The following is a 12,282-nucleotide window of genomic DNA, read 5'->3' as shown; positions in this document are numbered from 1 at the left end:
GGGTAGCTTAGGTTTTTGTTAGAGTTAGGTTTTTTCTTTTGGGGGGTTGATTGGGTGGTGGGTTTTACTGTTGGGGGGTCTTTGTGTTTTTTTTAGGGAAAAGAGATGATTTCTTTAGGGCAATGCCCTACAAAAGGCCCTTTTAAGGGCTATTAGTAGTTTATTGTAGGCTAGGGGATTTTTTTTATTTTGGGGGGCTTTATTATTTTTATAGGGCTATTAGATTAAGTGTATTTTTTTATTTTGGATAATTTCATGTTATTTTTCGTAATTTAGTATTTTTTTTATTTTTCGTAATTTAGTATTTTTTTTTATTTTTTGTAATTTAGTATTTTTAATTTTTATGTAACTGCAGATTTTTTTTTTTTTAGTAGTGTTATGTTTTTTAAATGAGTAATTTAATTTTAGTATAATAGTAATGTTAGTTTAATTTATAGTTTAAACTTAGGTTTTTTTAATTTCCCAGGTAAATATTTATTTATTTTAAGATAGGGATCTTGTCATTTTAATTTAAAGTTAGGAGGTTGTTAGGTTTAGGGGTTAATAGTTAAATTTATTTTTTTGCGATGTGGGGGACTGGCGGTTAAGGGGTTAGGTTCATTTAGTGGCAGTGATGTGGGATGTCAGAGGTTTAGGGGTTAATAACTGTATTTAGTGGCGGTGATGTTGGGGAGCAGCGGAATAGGATTTAGTAGTTTAATTTATAGTTTAAACTTAGGTTTTTTTAATTTCCCAGGTAAATATTTATTTATTTTAAGATAGGGATCTTGTCATTTTAATTTAAAGTTAGGAGGTTGTTAGGTTTAGGGGTTAATAGTTAAATTTATTTTTTTGCGATGTAGGGGGCTGGCGGTTAAGGGGTTAGGTTCATTTAGTGGCAGTGATGTGGGATGTCAGAGGTTTAGGGGTTAATAACTGTATTTAGTGGCGGTGATGTTGGGGAGCAGCGGAATAGGATTTAGTAGCTTTATCATAGTGTGGGCGATGGTGGGGTGCGGGGGAATAGGAGTTAATAGCTTTATCATAGTGTGGGCGATGGTGGGGTGCAGGGGAATAGGGTTTAATAACTTTATTATAGTGGTGGCGATATCGGGAGCGGCAGATTAGGGGTTAATAAATTTATTTTGGTGGCGGCGATGTTGGGCGCAGCAGATTAGGGGTGTTTAGACATGGGGTTTATGTTAAGGTGTTAGGTTTAAACTTTTTTCCACATAGACATCAATGGGGTTGCATTACGAAGCTTTTCATTCCACGATACCCATTGATGTCTATGGTGAAAGTGTGCACAAGCACGTCAAAGCAGCTCTTGGATTTTGTGAAGTATATTGCATAGGTTTTGAGTGGTATTCAAAGCCGAAAATCATTCTAAAACATTTGAAAACCCTGCAATAACTAATTTATCTAATGCTTTCCTATTGCATTTGGCCACAAAAAAAATTTCCCCATTCCTTGATTAGGGACAAACTGACATGGAAATTCCAAACAATAACAAAACACTTTTTTTTGTCAGTTTGTCAAATTATTTTTTAAAGTTTACTTGAACCTGATGAAAACACGTTTTCTCTTGTTTCAAGAGGTATTTTTGGCATCTGTTTATATGTATTTGTCAATGTTAAAGTTCTTGTGCATGCTCAATTCACATGCAGTTGACCAGATCTCTTATTGTTTAATAAAACAAGTTAAAATTAAAGTTCAAATAACACTTTTAAACTATGAAATTTGAATGCAAATTAAATATGAACATATAAATGGTATTTTATCATTGTAATAAAGTGTTTGGAGGTTTAAAAAACATAATTTATGCTTACCTGATAAATTCCTTTCTTCTGTAGTGTGATCAGTCCATGGGTCATCATTACTTCTGGGATATTACTCCTCCCCAACAGGAAGTGCAAGAGGATTCACCCAGCAGAGCTGCATATAGCTCCTCCCCTCTACGTCACTCCCAGTCATTCGACCAAGGACCAACGAGAAAGGAAAAGCCAAGGGTGAAGTGGTGACTGGAGTATAAATTAAAAAATATTTACCTGCCTTAAAAACAGGGCGGGCCGTGGACTGATCACACTACAGAAGAAAGGAATTTATCAGGTAAGCATAAATTATGTTTTCTTCTGTTAAGTGTGATCAGTCCACGGGTCATCATTACTTCTGGGATACCAATACCAAAGCAAAAGTACACGGATGACGGGAGGGATAGGCAGGCTCTTTATACAGAAGGAACCACTGCCTGAAGAACCTTTCTCCCAAAAATAGCCTCCGATGAAGCAAAAGTGTCAAATTTGGAAAATTTGGAAAAAGTATGAAGCGAAGACCAAGTTGCAGCCTTGCAAATCTGTTCAACAGAGGCCTCATTCTTGAAGGCCCAAGTGGAAGCCACAGCTCTAGTAGAATGAGCTGTAATTCTTTCAGGAGGCTGCTGTCCAGCAGTCTCATAAGCTAAACGAATTATGCTACGAAGCCAAAAAGAAAGAGAGGTAGCGGAAGCTTTTTGACCTCTCCTCTGCCCAGAGTAAATGACAAACAGAGAAGACGTTTGTCGAAATTCCTTAGTTGCCTGTAAGTAAAATTTTAGAGCACGGACTACATCCAGGTTGTGCAGTAGACGTTCCTTCTTTGAAGAAGGATTTGGGCATAAAGAAGGAACAACAATCTCTTGATTGATATTCCTGTTAGTAACTACCTTAGGTAAGAACCCAGGTTTAGTACGCAGGACTACCTTATCCGAATGAAAAATCAAATAAGGAGAATCACAATGTAAGGCTGATAATTCAGAGACTCTTCGAGCCGAGGAAATAGCCATTAAAAATAGAACTTTCCAAGATAACAACTTTATATCAATGGAATGAAGGGGTTCAAACGGAACGCCCTGAAAAACATTAAGAACAAGGTTTAGACTCCATGGTGGAGCAACAGTTTTAAACACAGGCTTAATCCTGGTCAAAGCCTGACAAAAAGCCTGGACGTCAGGAACTTCTGACAGACGTTTGTGTAACAGAATGGACAGAGCTGAGATCTGTCCCTTTAATGAACTAGCAGATAAACCCTTTTCTAAACCTTCTTGTAGAAAAGACAATATCCTAGGAATCCTAACCTTACTCCAAGAGTAACCTTTGGATTCACACCAATATAGGTATTTACGCCATATCTTATGGTAAATCTTTCTGGTAACAGGTTTCCTAGCCTGTATTAAGGTATCAATAACTGACTCAGAAAACCCACGTCTTGATAAAATCAAGCGTTCAATTTCCAAGCAGTCAGCTTCAGAGAAGTTAGATTTTGATGTTTGAAGGGACCCTGTATCAGAAGGTCCTGTTTCAGAGGTAGAGACCAAGGTGGACAGGATGACATGTCCACCAGGTCTGCATACCAAGTCCTGCGTGGCCACGCAGGTGCTATTAGAATCACTGATGCTCTCTCTTGTTTGATTCTGGCAATCAATCGCGGAAGCAACGGGAAGGGTGGAAACACGTAAGCCATCCTGAAGTCCCAAGGTGCTGTCAGAGCATCTATCAGGACTGCTCCTGGATCCCTGGTTTGCCCCAACGTCGAAGTATTTGGGCAAAGACCTCCGGATGAAGTTCCCACTCCCCCGGATGAAAAGTCTGACGACTTAAGAATTCCGCCTCCCAGTTCTCCACTCCCGGGATGTGGATTGCTGACAGGTGGCAAGAGTGAGACTCTGCCCAGAGAATTATCTTTGATACTTCCATCATAGCTAGGGAGCTTCTTGTCCCTCCCTGATGGTTGATGTAAGCTACAGTCGTGATGTTGTCCGACTGAAACCTGATGAACCCCCGAGTTGTCAACTGGGGCCAAGCCAGGAGGGCATTGAGAACTGCTCTCAATTCCAGAATGTTTATTGGCAGGAGACTCTCCTCCTGACTCCATTGTCCCTGAGCCTTCAGAGAATTCCAGACGGCACCCCAACCTAGAAGGCTGGCGTCTGTTGTTACAATTGTCCAGTCTGGTCTGCTGAATGGCATCCCCCTGGACAGATGTGGCCGAGAAAGCCACCATAGAAGAGAATTTCTGGTCTCTTGATCCAGATTCAGAGAAGGGGATAAGTCTGAGTAATCCCCATTCCACTGACTTAGCATGCACAGTTGCAGTGGTCTGAGGTGTAAGCGTGCAAAGGGTACTATGTCCATTGCCGCTACCATTAAGCCGATTCCCTCCATGCATTGAGCCACTGACTGGTGTTGAATGGAATGAAGGGTGCGGCAAGCACTTTGAAATCTTGTTAGCCTGTCCTCTGTCAGGTAAATCTTCATTTCTACAGAATCTATAAGAGTCCCCAGGAAGGGAACTCTTGTGAGTGGAACGAGTGAACTTTTCTTTTCGTTCACCTTCCATCCATGTGAACTTAGAAATGCCAGCACTAACTCTGTATGAGACTTGGCAGTTTGAAAGCTTGAAGCTTGTATCAGAATGTCGTCTAGGTATGGAGCTACCGAGATTCCCCGCGGTCTTAGTACCGCCAGAAGAGCACCCAGAACCTTTGTGAAGATTCTTGGAGCTGTAGCCAATCCGAATGGAAGAGCCACAAACTGGTAATGCCTGTCTAGGAAGGCAAACCTTAGGTACCGATAATGATCTTTGTGAATCGGTATGTGAAGGTAAGTATCTTTTAAATCTACAGTGGTCATGTACTGACCCTCTTGGATCATAGGTAAAATTGTCCGAATAGTCTCCATCTTGAACGATGGAACTCTTAGGAATTTGTTTAGGATCTTTAAGTCCAGGATTGGTCTGAAAGTTCCCTCTTTTTTGGGAACCACAAACAGATTTGAGTAAAACCCCTGTCCCTGTTCCGATCGTGGAACTGGATGGATTACTCCCATTAACAAGAGCTCTTGTACGCAGCGTAGAAACGCCTCTTTCTTTGTCTGGATTGTTGACAATCTTGACAGATGAAATCTCTCTCTTGGAGGAGAGTATTTGAAGTCCAGAAGGTATCCCTGAGATATTATCTCTAGCGCCCAGGGATCCTGAACATCTCTTGCCCAAGCCTGGGCGAAGAGAGAAAGTCTGCCCCCCACTAGATCCGATCCCGGATCGGGGGCCCTCAATTCATGCTGTCTTAGGGGCAGCAGCAGGTTTCCTAGTCTGCTTGCCCTTGTACCAGGACTGGTTAGGTTTCCAGCCTTGTCTGTAGCGAGCAACAGCTCCTTCCTGTTTTGGTGCAGAGGAAGTTGATGCTGCTCCAGCTTTGAAATTACGAAAGGAACGAAAATTAGACTGTCTAGTCTTGGCTTTGGCTTTGTCCTGAGGCAGGGCATGGCCTTTACCTCCTGTAATGTCAGCGATAATCTCTTTCAACCCGGGCCCGAATAAGGTCTGCCCTTTGAAAGGTATATTAAGCAATTTAGACTTAGAAGTAACATCAGCTGACCAGGATTTTAGCCACAGCGCCCTACGTGCCTGAATGGCGAATCCTGAATTCTTCGCCGTAAGTTTAGTAAGATGTACTACGGCCTCCGAAATGAATGAATTAGCTAGTTTAAGGACTCTAAGCCTGTCCGTAATGTCGTCCAGAGTAGCTGAACCAATGTTCTCTTCCAGAGACTCAATCCAGAATGCCGCTGCAGCCGTGATCGGCGCAATGCATGCAAGGGGTTGCAATATAAAACCTTGTTGAACAAACATTTTCTTAAGGTAACCCTCTAACTTTTTATCCATTGGATCTGAAAAAACACAGCTATCCTCCACCGGGATAGTGGTACGCTTAGCTAAGGTAGAAACTGCTCCCTCCACCTTAGGGACCGTTTGCCATAAGTCCCTTGTGGTGGCGTCTATTGGAAACATTTTTCTAAATATCGGAGGGGGTGAGAACGGCACACCGGGTCTATCCCACTCCTTAGTAACAATTTCAGTAAGTCTCTTAGGTATAGGAAAAACCTCAGTACTCGTCGGTACCGCAAAATATTTATCCAACCTACACATTTTCTCTGGTATTGCAACTGTGTTACAATCATTCAGAGCCGCTAACACCTCCCCTAGTAATACACAGAGGTTTTCCAGTTTAAATTTAAAATTTGAAATATCTGAATACAGTCTGTTTGGATCAGAACCGTCACCCACAGAATGAAGTTCTCCGTCCTCATGTTCTGCCACCTGTGACGCAGTGTCTGACATGGCCCTAATATTATCAGCGCACTCTGTTCTCACCCCAGAGTGATCACGCTTACCTCTTAGTTCTGGTAATTTAGCCAAAACCTCAGTCATAACAGTAGCCATATCCTGTAATGTGATTTGTAATGGCCGCCCAGATGTACTCGGCGCTACAATATCACGCACCTCCCTCTGAGCGGGAGATGTAGGTACTGACACGTGAGGCGAGTTAGTCGGCATAACTCTCCCCTCGTTGTTTGGTGAAATTTGTTCAATTTGTACAGATTGACTTTTATTTAAAGTAGCATCAATACAGTTAGTACATAAATTTCTATTGGGCTCCACTTTGGCATTGCAACAAATGACACAGGTATCATCCTCTGAATCAGACATGTTTAACACACTAGCAAATAAACTTGCAACTTGGAAATACAATTCAATTAGAATAATATTAAAACGTACTGTGCCTTTAAGAAGCACAGAAGATCTATGACAGTTGAAAATTAATAAATTGAAACAGTTATAGCCTCAATCCTTGTAAACAACACAACTTTAGCAAAGGTTTAATCCCATTAGCAAAGATAACAAATTCTGAAAGCAGGAAACAAATTACAGAATAAACGTTTTTTATCTCAGTCAAACTATAATTCTCACAGCTCTGCTGAGAGAAATTACCTCCCTCAAAATAAGTTTTGAAGACCCCTGAGCTCTGTAGAGATGAACCGGATCATGCAGGGAATACAATGAGTTGCTGACTGAAATATTTGATGCAGTAAAAGCGCCAAAAAAACGGCCCCTCCCCTCACACACAGCAGTGAGGGAGAACAGAAACTGTCAGAAAAACAGATTAAGCAACTGCCAAGTGGAAAAATAGTGCCCAAACATTTATTCACTCAGTACCTCAGTAAATGAAAACGATTTTACATTCCAGCAAAAACGTTAAACATAATCTCTAGTTATTAAACAGCTTTATGTATTTCTTACAGTGTAATTCTAGTGAAGTACCATTCCCCAGAATACTGAAGTGTAAAGTATACATACATGACATTATATCGGTATGGCAGGATTTTCTCATCAATTCCATTGTCAGAAAATAAAAACTGCTACATACCTCTATGCAGATTCATCTGCCCGCTGTCCCCTGATCTGAAGTTTACCTCTCCTCAGATGGCCGAGAAACAGCAATATGATCTTAACTACTCCGGCTAAAATCATAACAAAAACTCTGGTAGATTCTTCTTCAAACTCTGCCAGAGAGATAATAACACACTCCGGTGCTATTTTAAAATAACAAACTTTTGATTGAAGATATAAAACTAAGTATAATCACCATAGTCCTCTCACACATCCTATCTAGTCGTTGGGTGCAAGAGAATGACTGGGAGTGACGTAGAGGGGAGGAGCTATATGCAGCTCTGCTGGGTGAATCCTCTTGCACTTCCTGTTGGGGAGGAGTAATATCCCAGAAGTAATGATGACCCGTGGACTGATCACACTTAACAGAAGAAATGTTAATTATACAATTCATTAAAATAATATAAAATCATTAATTGTGTATATCATTGAATCAATTATCTGATTTACTTCCGTTTTGGAAAAATATGCTTCCAAGAAGGTCTGTGAAAATCCTTCTGAAATTTTGAGAAGTTGGGTAATATTGTATGCTCCATCTGAATCCTGAAATTAAAACATTGGGTTTTATGTCACTTTATGGGATGTATTACAGCACCCTTAACAGCATTAAATGGAAAAGGTACTAATTGTAAAGTTTGGCCCCAGGGCACAGTGAATGATTTCCAAGCTCTGAAAGACACTTTTTTTTGCTCAACACCTATTTAACAGCACATAGATTTTTCAGTTCAATACATCTTGAAAGTGATGCATCTGATTTGGGTTATGGTCTGGATCGATCTTATCTCAGAAAAATCCCTCTATTGAATGAATTCATCCTGTAGCCTTCTATTACAATAATATTTATAAGATTGAACTTAATTACAACAGTAATAAAGAGTTACTGGTACAAAGTCTGGCCTTATTTGAATAAAGATCTCTCCGCCATTTCTAATCATAGAAATCTACTCTATGGGCAACCTGCCTGCCATTTTAATTGAGACAAAGCCAATACGCCCTCTTCTTCTCCAAGTTTAACGTTATACTCTCCTATGTACCTGGTCCAAAGAATACCAAGGTGGATGCTTTTTCTGGTCAGTTCTTCAAATTATATAATAGCTTCTACTTTACAGAACACCCAGAAACCAAAAACCAGCATACCAGCTAAAACACCTCATCTCATAAGGAACTTTTTGGGCCCATGATAACCCGTTCATGTCATCCAGTCATCGAGAACAGTTTAAAATATCTACAGTAACATTTATGGAGACCAACTATTTCAAAGAACACAAAAATGGATCTGCTTGTAATGTTTTGGCTTCAAACAACGTACTAAAAAAAATATATAAATAAAAATAAATACCAGCAGGGTGTTAACTCTATAGGTATTTAGTATTTATATGAAATGCCCAGTATTTCAACTCTCCATTAAAATGTACACACACACACATATATGTGTGTATATATATATATATATATATATATATATATAGATAGATAGATAGATAGATAGATAGATAGATAGATAGAATTGTGCTGTCACTGATTGGACTGTTTCATTATTTGGCATATTGATTAATTTAGGAATAGTACTTGAAGTCGACATATATATTCCGTATTCTGCACCATTTATAAATATGTCAACAATTTATTTATCACTTTTTGTGGACATTAGTATAACATACAGCTATAATATATATTTAAAGGGACACTGAACCCAATTTTTTTTCTTTCGGGATTCAGATAGAGCATGCAATTTTAAACAACTTTCTAATTTACTCCTGTTATCATTTTTTCTTTGTTCTCTTTGTATCTTTATTTGAAAAAGAAGGCATCTAAGCTGTTTTTGTTTTAGAACTCTGGACAGCACTTTTTTATTGGTGGATGAATTTATCCACCAATCAGCAATGACAACCCAGGTTGTTTGCCAAAAATGGGCCGGCATCTAAACTTACATTCTTGCATTTCAAATAAAGATACCAAGAGAATGAAGAAAATTTGATAATAGGAGTAAATTACAAAGTTGCTTAAAATGTCATGCTCTATCTGAATCACGAAAAAATTTTTTTGGGTTCAGTGTCCCTTTAAGAGCTATATGTTGTTGCCATAAAGGTACTAGTAAATACATACCACACAAAATTATTTTAGCAATAAAATGCTAAGTAACTCTATAATCTACAAACAAAAGGCTGGAAGACCTTAATGATTGACATCATACACATTTCATTAAACAAGTTTCAAAATATTATTAATTACAAAACAAAGAAAAGTCATATAAACAAACTATCATCCCGAACTTTTAAGTCAGATGGGTAATGCATGTTTAACACCTCTTTACAGTTTACAGATATGACGAATGCCATAACATTTTAAAATTGTTGATCCCATAAATCTTAAAGGGACAGTAAACACTGTAAAGTGTTTTTAAAGATTTCAAAAAATGCAGCTGCACATGATTTGTGCTGAGCATATATTACATTAGTTCGTATTATTTAAACATGATAAAAAAATGCTCTCTCTCTCTCTGGAGTGTCTTTTCTTAAATTTTTATGCAATAACATGGCTGCCGACTATGCCACTAAGTGTAATAGAGAAGTGCTCATTTCTATCTGCTTATTAGAAGTGGCAGTAGACAATTAAAATTGTATGCCTTTTTGTCTGCCAGGGAAAAACAGGCAGACATCAATGAGCATTAGAAGAGAAAAAAAAAGGCATGTGGCAGCCTTCCTTCAAAATGGAGCAGCCAGCTTGTGGATCCAGATATGAAATGTAAGTTATAAAATCTAATCTAAATAAATGCATTTTATTAAAAAGCACAATGTATATGGTATGCTATTACACATAAACATTCAGCTATGTATTTTAATATGTATTTGTTTATTGGAACTGGAACTTTAAGGTATTTTGAAGTGGTACTACAGGGGTCCTTAAGATTAGCATGCTTGTGTTAAGAAGAAAATGTTCTTTTTATTTTAAAAATAAAAATTATGCTTACCCAATAAATTAATTTCTTTCATGGTGGTGTAAGTCCTCGACACCTGCACATTTTCTCTACATTTACTTTACTTTTTTTCTGGCGGCAGTCATTTGCACCTCATTTTCCATGCTTTTTCCTTTCCTATCATTCTAATTCTACTTTTTTTGGCTATACGTTAGACTACTATACCAGAGAAGTGGGAGGGATTAAGTACTCAAAGTTTTGGGAATCTTTGCCTCCTCCTAGTGGCCAGGAGTTGAATCCCTGGAGTAATTACTCATGGACTCTCACACATGAATTTATACATATATAAATATATATATATATATATATATATATATATAGAAAGAGAGAGAGAGAGAGAGAGAGAGAGAGATATCTGTTATATAAACAGATATACATATAAATATGTATTATAAAATAAAAAGAAAAAAAATCTCCATAAGTGTGATGCGGGAAACCAGACGTGGACCCGTTGCTCAGTGTGCCTAGAGGGATATGGCTGCACCTCACTGGCGAGACCCACAGTAGGCCGAAACGTACGTCTGGGGTTTTGCTGTTTCTCTCGTTCAGAGAGGGATTGCCTAGTATTTCGGGGCTGGGCTGTACTGTGAAGTCAGGATCAGACTGATACGCTTCAGGAAAGTTCTTCTCTGTGAAAGGCACATGTTGAGCAAAAAGAGGCTGCTTCTTGGGTGGTAACTAGCCATAGAACAAGTTTTTATGCTAATGTTCGTTCCCAGGTTGAGCGCTTCTCTCCTTTTATTTATGCAAATTATGACACTTAGGGAAGTCTCCCTAAGTGTTATGCGGGAATCCAGACGTGGACTCGTTGCTCAGTGTGCCTAGAGGGATATGGCTGCACCTCACTGGCGAGGCCCACAATAGGCCAAAACATATGTCTGGGGTTTTTCTGTTTCATTCAGAGAGGGATTGCCTAGTATTTCGGGGCTGGACTGTACTGTGAAGTCAGGATCAGACTGACATGCTTCAGGAAAGTTCTTCTCTGTGAAAGGCACATGTTGATCAAAAAGAGGCTGCTTCTTGGGTGGTAACTAGCCATAGAACAAGGTATTATGCTAATGTTCTTTCCCAGATTGAGCGCTTCTCTCTTTTTATTTATGCAAGTTATGACACTTAGGGAAGTCTCTCTAAGTGTGATGCAGGAATCCAGACGTGGACTCGTTGCTCAGTGTGCCTAGAGGGATATGGCTGCACCTCACTGGCGAGGCCCACAAAAGGCCAAAACATATGTCTGGGGTTTTGCTGTTTCTCTCGTTCAGAGAGGGATTGCCTGGTATTTCAGGGCTGGACTGTACTGTGAAGTCAGGATCAGACTGATATGCTTCAGGAAAGTTCTTCTCTGTGAAAGGCACATGTTGAGCAAAAAGAGGCTGTTTCTTGGATGGTAACTAGCCATAGAACAAGCTATTATGCTAATGTTTGTTCCCAGGTTGAGCGCTTCTATCTTTTTATTTATGCAAGTTATGACACTTAGGGAAGTCTCCCTAAGTGTGATGCGGGAATCCAGACGTGGACCCGTTGCTCAGTGTGCCTAGAGGGATATGGCTGCACCTCACTGACGAGGCCCACAATAGGCCGAAACGTACGTCTGAGGTTTGGCTGTATCTCTCGTTCAGAGAGGGATTGCCTGGTATTTCGGGGCTGGACTGTACTGTGAAGTCAGGATCAGACTGATATGCTTCAGGAAAGTTCTTCTCTGTGAAAGGCACATGTTGAGCAAAAAACATAATTTATGCTTACCTGATAAATTCCTTTCTTCTGTAGTGTGATCAGTCCACGGGTCATCATTACTTCTGGGATATTACTCCTCCCCAACAGGAAGTGCAAGAGGATTCACCCAGCAGAGCTGCATATAGCTCCTCCCCTCTATGTCACTCCCAGTCATTCGACCAAGGACCAACGAGAAAGGAAAAGCCAAGGGTGAAGTGGTGACTGGAGTATAAATTAAAAAATATTTACCTGCCTTAAAAACAGGGCGGGCCGTGGACTGATCCCACTACAGAAGAAAGGAATTTATCAGGTAAGCATAAATTATGTTTTCTTCTGTTAAGTGTGATCAG

The sequence above is a fragment of the Bombina bombina genome, chromosome 3 (assembly GCF_027579735.1).
Source record: "Bombina bombina isolate aBomBom1 chromosome 3, aBomBom1.pri, whole genome shotgun sequence".
Lineage (NCBI taxonomy): Eukaryota > Metazoa > Chordata > Amphibia > Anura > Bombinatoridae > Bombina > Bombina bombina.
This window is presented reverse-complemented; position numbering follows the sequence as displayed.